The following is a 15,579-nucleotide window of genomic DNA, read 5'->3' as shown; positions in this document are numbered from 1 at the left end:
GAATTTATCACTATTGTTGTTGTTTTGCAAATGCTTTTGTTGTTAGACTCATCATACTAAGGAATATTTGGGCCCAAAAGGACATTAGAGGTCTTCTAGTTCACCCGTTTATTTTCCAATTGATGTAACATGACCACAGACTTCTAGAAAGTGACTTGACCAAGGTCCTACAGAGAGTTCTAGGACTTGAACCCTCCTGTTTAGTTTCACATCATGTACTTTTTCTGCCATGCTTGTCTGCCTCCCTTAGAAGATGCTATTAGAGCCTAGGGATGGCTCAGAACCTGGAAAGGTAGTATTCCTATGAACAATGTAGGGAGGATTTCTAACTCAATTCAACAAACTTTTTTTAAAGCACTCCTTATGTGCCAAGTACCGTGTGGATGCAGTGACCAAAACTGAGAAGTCCCTGCCCTTGAGGAGCTCACAATCTTATATATGTTCTCTGGGCAGGACACATAAAAAATGAATGATACTTGGATAAATCCAGTACCTGCTGTCTGGTAAATTGAAATCTCAGGACCTCACATAGGGCAGACAGAAGGAAGTCTCTAAAAGTACAGAGAAACATAACAGAGACTAATGTAGTGCTATACTGGAAGGTAAAAAATCAGCAGGAATTAATAGATCAACTTGGAAGTCAGTAATCTGGAATGAGACAGCAGAAGCTCAAGATTTCATGACTCCTAAAGGCAAAGGTTGCAACCTGCATCAGGGCCATGAACTCATGGACAGTGTCTCTGTGGATAAAATGTGGAAGGAACATTTATTGTATATCTAGGACTTTATCTCGCCCTGTACACAGTGTCATTATCACAGGCAATAGGACAGCAGAGAGCTAGGTTCATAGAAGGCACTAAATAAATACTTGATGGAATGATAATAATTTTAAATAGAATAAAGTGAAATTCACATCTCATGTGCTGTCTCTAGTAAAGAATCCATGAGAAGATTTAGTTACACACCAAAGAAATGGCCAATGGTTCCAGTAATTGTTGATAGCTAATTTAGGAATCTCCTCCATGATCAGAGCTAGGATTAGGGTGGGGTGACTGAAGCTTTGCCCTAGTATATTGAAGTTAAAGGGTGCTGATAGCACTTTCAGTCCTTTAACAGTATAGAAACAACAGAGCTTAATACCTAGCAAGAAAAATCAGTGAAAATGGGAAGCTACCAGATGGTGGGTTGGGGTGAATTCATCTCCTGCCTAGCCCTGCTGCTTCCACTCCCCACATTCTGATCCAAGGACCTCTTCAGGAGTAGTCTTAGACTAGTGTGTCACAGCATCCTTATGCTCCTCTGCAGGATAGGGTCCCTCCTCCTTGCCCTCATCTCCACACCATACTTGTACCAAGCATTTGCAGTACTTTCAACAGGCACAAAAATTCCTCATTCACAGTTAGGTCCCCTGTGCCATCATTTCACTGACATACACAGAAGAGAAGAGCTGCCTGGACAGGAAAAATGTTTATTGTTTGCAAAGGATTCTCTCTCGCTGAGTTCTCATCTCCTGTCAGGAGTCTGCTTACATAATGATAACTGACATTTATATTGTGCTTTAAGGTCTTGAATCAAGACAGCTATGTACTAGATAGAGAGATGGTCTCAGAATAAGACCGGGCTTTAAAAATCTACTTCCAGTACATATTGGCTGTGAGACTCTGGGCAAGTCACTTAATCTCTCAATGCCCCAAGTATAAATAGTAGAGAAAATGCCATTCTATCTATATTTGTAGAGAGGATTTCCTCTGAGGCTTCCTTAAGCCAATGAAATCACAGGTCTTGTACCACCCCATGGCCCCCAAAAAGTTATTTTCAAAGCACTTTACCTCATTCAATGCTGCTAACAACCAGGAAAGTGACAAGGTAATATGTGATTTACTTTTAACTTATATAATACATAATTTATATATTATTCATTGTGTTGTTATTATATTATATATTATTATGTTGTGTTATATTAATATAGATATGATTTAATTATACTATAAGTGATTATAAATGATTTTCTAGTCTTTCTGCCTCCCAGGCCAGGACTCTCTAGCCTTTGAGCCACACTGCACTTTGATGTAGTAATGAACTGATCTGGTTTCTACTAGTCTTAGCTTCTAGGTCTTTTTCTTAGCTGCCAGCTAGGATAAGGGCTGCCATGAAAGTCTCCTAAGCTAAGGAGCTTTAAGCCATTCCCTTCCTTAATTTAGCTTTCACTTCTGATTGTTTTCCATTTTATAAAAAGCAGGCTACAATTCATCCTGTCTACTTTCAATGATACACCAATATACAGAATACTCATTCATTGTGGAATAAGGGCTGTCTTATTAATCTTTGTAATTATAGTGCCTCACATTTTAAATAAGTTTTCACTGATGTCACATTTTTTCACATAATCATAATTTCTTCTAGTATCCCTCCCCTTTCCTTCCTGGAGAGTCTTTCCATATAACATAGCATTTTGAAAGACAAAAAAGAAGAGGAAATCAAAGTCATTACAAAAAAATGAATATATCAAATCTATAAAAATCTATCAAACATATCAAAATATATTAAATAAGTCCAAATATTGATGTATATTAAAAATATCTGAAAATATGAATGCTCCACAACATATATGGCCATCCAATCTCCACAAAGGGGTGACTTGTCTTCTTTTGAATGATGTTTTTAATAAATAATTTTGCAAGAGGCAGAGCCAAGATGGCAGTGTGAAAACAGGGACTTGCTTGAGCTCTCCCACAAATCCCTCCAAATACCTGCAAAAATGACACCAAACAAATTCTAGATCTACAGAACCCACAAAATGACAGTGTGAAACAAGTCTCCAGCCCAAGATGGCACACATGGTCACTGGGAAGGCTCTATCACATGGTGCTGAGAGTAAAGCACAGCCCAGCATGGGCCAGTGCCAGGACAGACCAGGCTGGATCAGAATGGGCAGTGCAGGCCTCAGGGCACTGAATCACTGGTAGCTATGGTGGTTTCCACACTTCTCAACCCAGAAATGCCAAAGACAACACAGCAGGTCAGTGGGAAAATTGTTGTACCTGGCGCAGTCCAGCTCCAGCCATGGAGCAGTGGAGGTGGCTGAAGCAGCAGCAGCAGCAGCAATGGTGGCTGCTTCTGGCGCTCCAGGCCCACAGGCAGCTGATCAGAGCAGGAGGGCAGGGATCTCTTTGCTGCCACTGAGGCAGCATTCTCCTGCTTTGAAGTCCTGGTTGGAGGTCCCTGGGGGAAGAGGAGCACTGGTGTGGCAGAGCTTGTGGTAGCTGTGGAGAGAGAGTCTTCCCGGTAGTTACGTGGAATAAAGGAGTGCTTACACTCACATACCAGAGTACAGGCCAGGAGAGAAGTATCATAACACCTCAGAATAGAAGTAGCTCTGAAAACAGCAGCACAAAACCCCTGGAGCTCGGGACAGAGCACTCTCCACTATGAAAGCATTCATATCCTGATGAAGAGCTCAAAAGTTAAGTAATTGGCTGGGGAAATAAGCAGGCAGTGTAAAAGGACCCAGACTATAGAATCTTACTTTGGTGACAAAGTAGATCAAAACATACAGACAGAAAAAGGCAACAAAGTCAAAGATCCTACATCAAAAGACTCTAAGAAAAATATGAATTGGTCTCAGGCCATGGAAGAGCTCAAAAAGGATTTGGAAAATCAAATAAGAGAGATAGAGGAAAAATTGGAAAGAGAAATGAGAGTGATGCAAGAAAATCATGAAAAACAAGTCAACAGCTTGGTAAAGGAGACACAAAAAATGCTGAAGAAAATAACACCTTAAAAAATAGACTAACCCAAATGGCAAAAGAGCTCCAAAAAGCCAATGAGGAGAAGAATACCTTAAAAGGCAGAAATAGCCTAATGGAAAAGGAGGTCCAAAAGATTATTGAAGAAACTAATGCCATAAAAATTGGAATGGAGGAAGCAGAAGCTAATGACTTTTTGAGAAATCAAGAATTATAAAACAGAACCAAAAGAATGAAAAAATGGAAGACAATGTGAAATATCTCATTGGAAAAACCACTGACCTGGAGAATAGGTCCAGAAGAAATAATCTAAAAATTATTGGAGTACCTGAAAGCCATGACCAAAAAGAAAACAGCCTAGACATCATCTTTCAAGAAATTATCAAGGAAAACTGCCTTGATATTCTAGAACCAGAGGCTAAAATAGAAATTGTAAGAATCCACTGATTGCCTCTTCAAAAAAGTCCCCAAAAGAAAACTCCTAAGAATATTGTAGCCAAATTCCAGAGTTCCCAGGCCAAGGAGAAAATACTGCAAGCAGCCAGAAAGAAATAATTTGAGTATTGTGGAAACACAATGAGGATAACACAAGATATAGTGGCTTCTATTCTAAGGGATTGAAGGGCTTAGAATATGATATTCCAGAGGTCAAAGGAGTTAGGATTAAAACCAAGAATCACCTACCTAGAAAAAGTGAGTATAATACTTCATGGCAAAATATAGATTTTCAATGAAATAGAGGACTTTCAATTATTCTTGATGAAAAGACCAGAGCTGAATAGAAAATTTGACTTTCAAATACAAGAGTCAAGAGAAGCATGAAAAGGTAAACAGGAAAGCAAAATCATAAGGGACTTACTAAAGTTGAACTGTTTACATTCCTACATGGAAAGATGATATTTGTAACTCATGAGACCTTTCTCAGTATTAGTACAGTTGAAGGATATATATATGTATGCATATATATATGTATATGTATATATATATATATATATATTTAGAGAGAGAGAGAGAGACAGAGAGACAGAGAGACAGAGAGAGAGAGACAGAGAGAGAGAGACAGAAAGACAGAGAGAGACAGAGAGACAGAGAGAGACAGAGGGAGACAGAGAGAGACAGAGAGAGCGACAGAGAGAGGGACAGAGAGACAGAGGGCACAGGGTGAGTTGAATATAAAGGGATTGATATCTAAAAAAATAAAGTTAAGGGGTGAGAGAGGAATATATTGAGAGAAGAAAAAAGGGAGAGATAGAATGGGGTAATTATCTCACATAAAAGTGGCAAGAAAAAGCTGTTATAATGGAAGGGAAGAGGGGGTAGATGAAAGGAAATGAGTGAACCTTACTCTCATTGGATTTGGTTTAAGGAGGGAATAACATACACGTTCAATTGGGTATCTTACCCTACAGGAAAGTAGAAGTAAGGGGATGGGGGGGATGACCGAAGGGATGGCAGATTGGGGGAGGAGGTAGTCAAAAGCAAACACTTTTGAAAAGGGACAGGGTAAAAGGAGAAAATTGAATAAAGGGGTACAGGATAGGATGGAGGGAAACAGTCTTTTACAACATGACCACTGTGGAAGTGTTTTGCATATTGATACATATATAACGTATATTAAATTGCTTGCCTTCTCAAGAAGGGTGGGTGAAGAGGGAAGAAGGGAGAGAATTTGGAACTCAAAGTTCTAAAAACAAATGTTAAACAATTTGTTTTTACATGCAACTGGGAAATATGATATACAGGCAATGGGGTATAGAAATCTGTCTTGCCCTACAGGAAAGTAAGGGGAAAGGGGATGGGGAGGAGTGGGGTCATAGAAAGGAGGGCAGACTGGAGAAAGAGCAATCAGAATATATGTTATCTTGGGGTGGGGGAGGGTAGAGATGGGGAGAAAATTTGTACTTCAAAATCTTATGGAAATGAAAGTTGAAAACTAAAAATAAAATTTTTAAAAATAATTTAAAAATTTTAAAATAATTTTGCAATATTCACTTATAATTTTGGTGATTGTTCTTTCTGTTTACACTGTAGTCATTGTGTATATTGCTTTCTTAGGTCTGCTCATTGCCGTTTGCAAAGGGGATGCAGGCTGTCATCTCATATCTCTCTTCTTTCAACCCATGCTTGTTTTTTTATAATTTTGCAACATTAACTTATGATTTCTTTGGTGATTGTTCTTTCTGTTTACAATGTAGTCATTGTGAATATTGTTTTCTTGACTCTGCTTACTTCATTCCAAATAGGTTCATGTAAATCTTCCCATAATCCTCTCTGTTTATCATATTTGTCATTTGTTAGTTTCAGCGAAGTACAGCAAAGTAATATTCCACTACATTCCTGCACCACACTTAACCATTCCCCAACTAATGTATTACATCACATTTATAGTGCACTGTCTTAAGAACAAACTTCTGAGATAGGCAGTTCTAGTATTGTGCTCTCATTTTATATACAGATAGACTGAGGCTTTTCCCCCCTGGAACTGTGATTTCATCCATTTAGGGAGCTCTCAGATAAGGAAGCCCTCCAGATTGGTAACTTTTGTAATTTTAGAGTTGCCAGGGTCATTGAGAGATTAAGTACTTTCTGAGAGGCATTGTTGTTTGTTGTTCATCCTTCGTTCTTGAAGAGGACCAATGACATTAGGACAGAGTTGTGCAAAGTCATCAGACTCACTCTGTCCTCCAGAGTCATTGGAGTCCAGTGGCAAGACATAGGTAAAGATGGCTGGTGAGAGACATACAGCTGGGAAGTGTCAAAGGTAGACCTGAACCCAGGTGTGCCTGATTCCAAAGTGTTCACTTTTCACTCAAAATGAGGAATATAAAAGTTAAGTGACACTTAGTAGTTAAATAACCTCAGGAAAGCTCAGGGTTTAAGGCTGGAAAGGAATTAAAGATTTTTCTCCTGGCAACCTTCTTACTTTGCAAAGGTGGATAGGTCTAGAGAGGTTAATTGGCTGAGCTAAGTTATTTAGTAAAGTAGTAGTAAATAGGTAAATCCAGGTTTGAGAGATATCTTGGACCAGTCAATAGAGTATGGAGTGCTGAACTGTTGGATTCAAATCATATCTTAGATATTTATTAGCTAAGCAACCTTGGGAAAGTTACTTAACCTTCTGGGCTTCAGTGTTTCTTCATTCTTAAAATAATGAGATTAGATTTAATGATCTCTAGGCAGCTAGGGAGAAGGAGGACACAGTGGATATAGATCTGGACCTGTATTCAGGAAGATCTAAGTTAAAAAAAATAGCCTCAGAAACTTACTACCTGCGTGACCCTGGGCAAGTCACTTAAGTGGCTCTTTGTCTGCATCAGTTTCCTCAACTATAAAATGGAGATAATAATAGAACTTACTTCCCAGGATTGCTATAAGGATCAAATAAAATAATATTTGTAAAGCACTTAGCACAATGCTCGACACATAGTAGGCTCTTAATAAATGCTTATTTCCTCCTTCCTTCCTTCCTTCTCTCATTCCTTCCTTCCCTCCTTCCTTCCTTCCCTCCTTCCTTCCTTCCTTCCTTCCTTCCTTCCTTCCTTCCTTCCTTCCTTCCTTCCTTCCTTCCTTCCTGCTTTAACTCCATGACTCATATAAAACTGGTTTCTCTCACTCCATATTGAGGGTTTTGTGACTACATCATCCCGAAGTGCTTTTTAGCACCTCTTTTTATAGGATATTCAATTAGCTCTCTAAGGTGCCTAAGATTTACTTTCTGTGGGTTTGTTCGCAGCCACAGTTACTGTCAGAGACCAGATTTAAAATTAACTCTGAGTTCTAAATTCAGTTTTCCCCCCATTATCACACTGTCTCCCAGTGTTTTGCACATAGTAGGAGCTTAATAACTATTTGTCCAACTGAATTTAATTAACTAAGTTACCATTAGCAGCTATTGATTAGGTAGCAAAATCTCTATAGTTAACGGTTTTTTGGGTAGGTTCTCTGAATAATTTTATCATTAACATGTCTGGAATAAAGAGATAGGAATTTTAAAGGTAATTGGGAATAGGGGAGGGAAGGTTGGTCAGAAAAGTTCTATTTTTAACTTGGGTTTTCTGACAAGACTTTTGCCTCCAGTCTTCCATCTAGTTCCTAGAACCTGGGGTTTCTCAGATCTCATTGTAGGTTAGCCTCCTTCCTACTAGGGAGTCTAACTGCATCACCGACTTTGTTTTCTTTTGGTACTTTTCTTGCATCCTTTTCTTTCTTTTTATTTTTGTAACCTGATTAGAAACTTGGAAAGGTTACCCCCTGCCTTTATTTTGATGATTTTCCTCAAAGAATACTAAGCCTCTCACTGGACAGTACTGACTTCCCTGGTTCCTGAAAGAACATGATAATGGAAAGATAACAGTTTGCCCCTTGGTTGAACATGAGAATTCTGTTTTCATTAGAAAGTCTTGATCAAAAGCAGTGGTACCTTTAACTAAAACACAGAGTCCCACCTGGAGCTCACATAGCAGCTACTTGTCTTTTGAGAGCCCTCCCTCAATTTCTTTTTCTTTTAGAAAGGACTTCCAACTTTTCAGTCCCCACCATATCCAAGCCCAGATCTGAGCCCCAATCTCTCAGAGACACACACCCCACTAAAAAGCAGAACAGTATGAAGGGAGACAGAAGAAGACTGATATAGTGTAAGAAGAAACAGTTGCTATGAAGCTATGTGATTTTGGACACATCATGGACACTTTCAGCCTTAATTTTGTCATCTGTAAATGGGGATAATATCAAAGGGCTTTTATGGACAAAAGACTTAGTAAGTTACAAAATACTTAGTGAGATACAAACTTCTGTTGTTGATGCTGTGGTCACAGCAATGGATCAGTGATTTCATGTGTGTGCAGTGTTACTGGTTCAGAAACTCCTTCCAGACTAAGCAGGTACAAGATCAGTTCTTCATCTGTGACTTATAGTGTTAGAGAGTTGTTCAGGGGATGGAGAAAGTGAGCATCTTGTCCTGAGCATCATATAGCTAGTATGTGTCAAACTCAGATTTGACTCCAAGACTGAACATAGTATTAAAATGCCACTTGTTACATCAAGATTTTTGTCCATTTTGCTTGTTTTTCAATTGAACCTATGATTTTGTTACCCTAAAGAAATCCCATGGAGTCTGAACCAAGATGGCAGAGAAGAGGCAGCAATTCAACTTAATCTTCCTACCATTCACTTCCAAACAACTTTAAAATAATACTCCAAATCAAATTCTGGAGTGGCAGACCCAACAAAAGGTCATGATGAGGCAATTTTCCCTGCCCAAGGCAACTTAAGAGATCAGCAGGAGAGGTCTGTGATACCAGGGTGAGGGCTGGCCCAGAGTACCATGGCGGAACACCAGCAGTGGGCCTTGGAGGTGGCTGTGGCAGCAATAGCAGTAGATTTGGGAGCTCTCAGCCCAAAGATGATAAGGGAGGGGAGGGAGTTGAACAACTTGTCAGAAAGAGATTACAGGGGAACTTTTGCTGCCACTGGTTGACACAAGGCCTGTGTTTGGCAAATCTATTGCCCATACACAGTTCTAGATTGCAGTTACAGGGTGGAGAGGAGTGCTAGAGGTCAGCCACAAGGTAGCAGGGGCCTTGGTTTCAGTTCCAAGGCTAAGAGGAGTGCTAATACTTCTGGCTGCAGGGGAGCAGGGGCCCTTTCTGAGAAAAGACTAGTGTACAGATCAGAAGAACAGTGACCACAGCTCTTCTCAAATCACACCATCTTGGAAGCATTGAAAACTTGTAGACCCCCAGAAGGAGCTCTGAAAATAGCAGCACAAAAAAGCCTGAAGCTTGGGACAATGTCTCCCCACCTCCTGGTGAGCAGAGCCCTGCTTTAACATACAGTTCAAAGTTAAGGAATAAACTGGAAAAATGAGCAAATAACAAAAAAAAACTTAGCCATAAAGAGCTACTATGTTAAAGAGAAAGATCAAGACACAAACTCAGAAAAAGACAATGAAGTCAAACCACCTACAAACAAAATCTTAGAGAAAAATACTAATTGGACACAAGCCCAACAAGAATTCCTAGAAGACTTAAAGAAAGAGATGAGAGTAGTAGAGAAAAATTGAAAAAAGAACTGAGAGTAATGCAAGAAAATTATGGGGAAAGAAGAATTAACAACTTAGTAAGAGAAGCACACAAAAAAATATTAAAGAAAAATAACACCTTAAAACAGAATTGGTCTAATGATAAAAGAGGCACAAAAATTCATTGATGAAAATAACTTTTTAAAAAGCAAAATTGACCAAATGGAGAAAGGGGAATAAAAGCTCATTGAAGAAAATAATTCCTTAAAAATTATAATTGGGCAAGTGGAAATGACTCTATGAGATATCTGGAAGCAATAAAAAAGTCAAGAGTGAAAAAAATAAAAGAAAATGTGAACTATCTTATCAGAAAAACAATTGACCTGGAAAATAGATTGAGGAGAGATAATTTAAAAATCACTGGATGACCTGAAGGCTGTGACAAAAAAAAACCAAGACAAAAAAATCAATAAAGGAAAACTACCCACCTATCTTGGTTCCAGAGGGTAAAATAGAAATTGAAAGAAACCACCTATCACCTCCTGAATGAGATTTCAAAATGAAAACTCCCGGGAATATTATAGCCAAATTCCAGAGCTCACAGATCAAGGAAAAAGTATTTCAAACAGCCAGAAAGAAACAATTCAAATATCATGAAGTCGTCAGGGTCACACAAGATTTAGTAGCTTCCACATTAAAGAAGCAGAGGGCTTATAGTGGGTATTTTGGAAGGCAAAGGAGCTAGGGTTACAGCCAAGATTGGCCCACCCAATGAAACTGAGTGTAATCCTTCAGGGGAAAAATGTATATTTAATGAAATAGAGGACTTTCAAGAATTCCTGATGAAAAGACCAGAGCTAAATAGAAAATTTGACATTCAAATACATAAGCTAAGCATAAAAATGTAAACATGAAAGAAAAGTCATGATGAACTCATTAAAGTTAAACTGGTTACATTCCTACATTGGAAAATGATACATGCAACTCCTAGGAACTTTATCATAATTAGGACAGTTAGAAGTAATCTACATAGACAGAGGGCATGAATCAGTTATGTTGGGATGATATAAAAAATAAAGGGGTGAGAGAGGGATGCACTAGGAAAAGGAGAAAGAAAAGGAAATGGGGGAAATTATCTCCCAAAAAGAAGTATGCAAGGAAGAGCTTTAACAGCAGAAGGGAGAGTGGAGGGGGAATGAGCAATGCTTGAACTTCACTCTCATCAAAACTGGTTCAAAGAGGGAAGAATACATGCACATATATATATATAATATATATATACACATATGCATATGTACATGTATACATACAAATATTATATATTAAATATATGTACACATATATACATATATACACACATACTCAGATAGAAATCTAACTTACCCAACAGGGAAGTATGAAGGGAAGGGGATAAGAGAAAGGAGGGGTGATAAAAAGGAGTATGGATTAAGGGAGGCAGTGGTCAGAAGGAAAAAAAAACCCTTGATGAGGGACAGGGCAAAAAGAGAGAGAAGGGTAAACATGAAAAAATAAGGTGGCTCAATTATCTTAGAAAGGCATGATAAGACTTTCATGAAATGATGAAGAGTGAGGAGCAGAACCAAGAGAACATTGGATACAATAGCAGCAATATTGTTTTAAGAATAACTTTGAACAACTAAATCATTTTGACTATTATAAATATGAAAATTTAAAATAAAGGACATATGAAGAAAGACACTATCTGCATCCAGAGAAAGGACTGATAAATAGAATTATGTATAGAATAATTTTACATGTATATATGTGTATGGTGTGTGTGTATGTGTGTGTATATATGTATATGTGTATATATATATATGAGTGTGTGTGTATATATATATATATATATACACATACACATATATACACACACATACAAACATGTTGAGGTTTAGTCTCTGCCCACCTAGGGCCAAAAACTGTTGTGGTTTCATGATGCGTTGTGGTGCAACCATCTCAAAGAATTCAGAGTCAGACCACCTCTAATCCAAGCATAGGCATTTATTGAGATTGATGACTCTCATGGAGTGAGCTAACTTCCAAGAGGAACCAGCAGCTTCAGATCGATTTTTATAGGGTAAAGATGCAATTACAAAAAAGAAATTTACATAGAATACAGGAATATGATTAATATTAAAAAGGCAGGAGGAATTTGTTAAGATATTAGTTAATGGAGGAGAGGTCCTATCCTCAGCAGAACTGTACAGGGGCTATCGTAGGGTGTGCCCCTTCTACAGTTTGGTGGTCAAGCATTCTAGTCACGCTGCCCTCCAATTGGCTAGATATTGTGGTCCTGTCTCGGGCTAAATGGATAATGTGATTGTGATTGCACATCTGTTTGCGTAGCAAAGGGTCTATGGGACAGTGCTGGGTTTCTGTCACATAGACACGCCTGCTGTTTCTGTAAGGACTAAGAATTCAGGGACACACCTGTTGTTCTAGCAAGCAGTGAGGCATAAGTTAGGACACTGATGGGGAAGTGAGGGAGGGGAACTAGGTAGGTACAGTAGGCCTGTAATGAAGTCAGAATTTGATGGTGGGGGCAACTATTAGGACTCCATCAGACACACACACACATATACCAATTTGTGTCTAATGGTAGCCATCTCCAGGGCAGTGGAAGGGGAAGAGGGAAAGAAAAAGAGGAAAACAAAAGAAATTTACATAATAACTTTGTTGTATATTTGGAAGGAATCACGTTGTACATGGCAGATTCGTAGTTTCATGTACAATCTTTTTTTTTATTATATATGCTATGGAAATGCTTATTTTGTTCCATGAATTGAAAATAAAATAAACTTAAAATCTAGAAAAGAAAATAGGATGGAAGAAAATATACAGTAATCATAACTGTGAATGTGAATGGGACAATGAATATCAAAAAAATTTACAGCAGGTTTCTTTGATAAAGGCCTCAGTTCTCAAATATGTAGGGAACTGAGTTGAATTTATAAAAAATAAGAGCCACTCCTCAAATGATAAATGATCAAATGACATGACCAGGAAGTTTTCAGAAGAAATTAAAGGTACCTATTCCTAATGTTCTAAACCCTATTGATTAGAGAAATGTATATTAAAATAACTTTGAGGAACCACTTCCTCCCTTTCAGAAATGACAAAGGGGATATGAGAAAATAGGTACATTAATGAACTGTTGGTGCAATTGTGAACTCATCCATTCATTCTGGAGAACAATTTGGAACTATGCACAAAAGGCTATAAAACTGTGTATACCCAGCAATACCACTATAGTTCTGTATCCCAAAGAGATGAAAGAAAAAGGAAAGAGACCTAAATGTACATAAATATGTATAGCAGCTTTTCTGTGGTGGCAAAAAATTGAAAATTGAGGGAATATCTATCAATTTAGGAATGGCTGAACAAGTTGTAGCATATGATTGTGATGGAGTACTATTGTGCTGTGAGAAATGAGAAGGATGATCATTTCAGAAAAACCTGGGAAGACCTATCTGAACTCATTCAAAGTGAAATGAGCAGAATCAAGAAATAGTTGTATACAGTAACTACAATATTGTAATAATCACCTGTTAAAAAGTTGGCTACTCTGATCAGTACAACGATCTAAGACAATTTCAAAGGACTCGTGATGAAAATTGCTATATACCTCCAGAGAAAGAACTGATGAAGTCTGACTTCCAAACTGAAGTATAATTTTCTCACTTTATTTTTCTTGTTTTTTTTAAATGGCTAATATGGAAATATGCTTTACATGTTTCACATGTATATGGACATCATATTGCTTGCTTTCTCAGTGGGTGGTAGAGGGCCTGAAGGGAAAGAGAGAATTTGGAACTCTAAAAAATTTTGAAGGTTAAAAATAAATAAATAATAAATTGGGGCAGGGGGCAGTGAGAAAAAGAAATACAGATTATCATCCAATCTGTAGCTTATAGTCTTAGAGAGTCTCCTGGCACTAAGAATTTAAGTGACTTGTCCATGGTCATAGAGTCAATTTGTGCCAAAGCCAGAACTTGAGCTCAGGTCATCTTGACTCTGAGGTCAGCTCTTTATAAGTTACTTAAAATTGCCACTTTTGACATAAATGTTAGATATTAAAGATTACAACCTCCAATTGTTCTAAATTAAGCTCATATTAAATTCTCTACACATTGATAACAATTCACATTTGTATAGATTTTTACAGTTTACAAAGAACTTTTCTCAGGAGAATCCCATAAGGTGGGTGCTACAAATATTACTCCTATTTTACAGATAATGAAATCAAATCTCATAGAGGTTAAATTCCAAGATCACAAACCTAATAAATATCAGAGACAAGTCTTGCTCCTAACTCTTCCTGATTTCAAGTCTAGCACTCATCTCCTAAGATCAATAGTGATCTTACCCTTATCAATATCACAATTAGCTTGAAAATGTCAAATTTGCAAAGTCTCTCCCCAAGCAGCCTACTCCACTACTCCTTTACTAAAGGAGCCAAGACTGACACAAAAATTTTAAAATGTGATATGTAAATGCAGATTTGTGTTTGTGTGTTTGTTTGCAGCCCCTTCCACAATCATGGGCACTCTACAATCTACTCAAGTTTTAAGGTACACTTTGAATCAGCATCCACAAAAACCAAAACAAAAAACCCCACCCCCAAATTTTTCTTTACCAGTGCAATCAGAGGGCACATTGGTTCAAAGCAAAAAAAATGTTCAGTTGAGTAGTATACCAAAATAAACAAGGAAAATTGCACCACAAATACATAAGAAACCCTCTCTTTCATAAATCTCTCTGCCACTAGAGAACATGTGTGAATGATGAGGGCAACTTGTGGTCCTAGGTTTACTTATATTCCAGCTGGAGTCCCTTTCCAGCTGTCAATATATTTACTCGCTACTCCACCATAGAGCTGCTGATGTCATCTGCTGGTCTGAGAATGTCAGTGAATTAAGACTTTCAGTTCTGCCAGCTGGATATGTCCATTGTGGAACTCTTTCACTGTGATGTTATCTATTGGTCCTCCATAGCTCTGCATAATTTGATTTCTTCTATGGGCTGCGTTCTTTAGTCCGTTCCTCCTCTCTGATTCACTCAGATGGTCTTTTATTGAATCCCAGCTATACTAATGAACTATCCTCCTCAGAGAAAGGTCTCTTTTTTTGTTTCAAAACTACCAAGTCACAGTCTCAGTATAATCTCTTAGAATTAGACTAGGTTTTGAACTCCTTTGTTTCTGCCTTAGGTTCCTGCTCTTTGAAGTCACTATGCTATGTGGACTTTGAAGAAAAAATTATTTCAACTACTATCCTCTGTTAATACCTGGATCTATTAAAATGCCTTTTGGGAGGTTTATTAGAGAGAATGGAGAGGGAGATTCCATCCAAGATGGCTGCCTGATTAAGAGGTAGACCAGTCAGTTCCCTTATATCTACTCCAGCAAAAGTCTGAATTCATACTAGACTAAATAACAATCAAGAAATACAGTGACAAACTCCTGTGACTTTTTCACCCCTAGAACTGCACAAAAAGACACCTAGAGGGGGCAGAGTCAAGATGGCAGAGTGAAAGCAGCAACTCTCCAGAGTTCTCCTATAAATTCTATCAAGTCCCTCTAAGAAGTGAATGTGAACAAATTTTGAGGAGGGCGAATCCACTGGGAGATAGTGTTTGTCAGATTTCCAGCCCAGGACAAGAAAGGAAGGTTGACAGAAAGCATCTGTTGCATCTGGCTGGGAGATCACAGAGTACACAGGCTACACCAGTGCAGACTTGGTCATAGTGGAGCAGAAGCTGGCCAAACCCATGAACTCAATCACTGGTAGCAGT

Source organism: Trichosurus vulpecula, chromosome 6 (assembly GCF_011100635.1).
Source record: "Trichosurus vulpecula isolate mTriVul1 chromosome 6, mTriVul1.pri, whole genome shotgun sequence".
In the NCBI taxonomy this organism is placed as follows: Eukaryota; Metazoa; Chordata; class Mammalia; order Diprotodontia; family Phalangeridae; genus Trichosurus; species Trichosurus vulpecula.
This window is presented reverse-complemented; position numbering follows the sequence as displayed.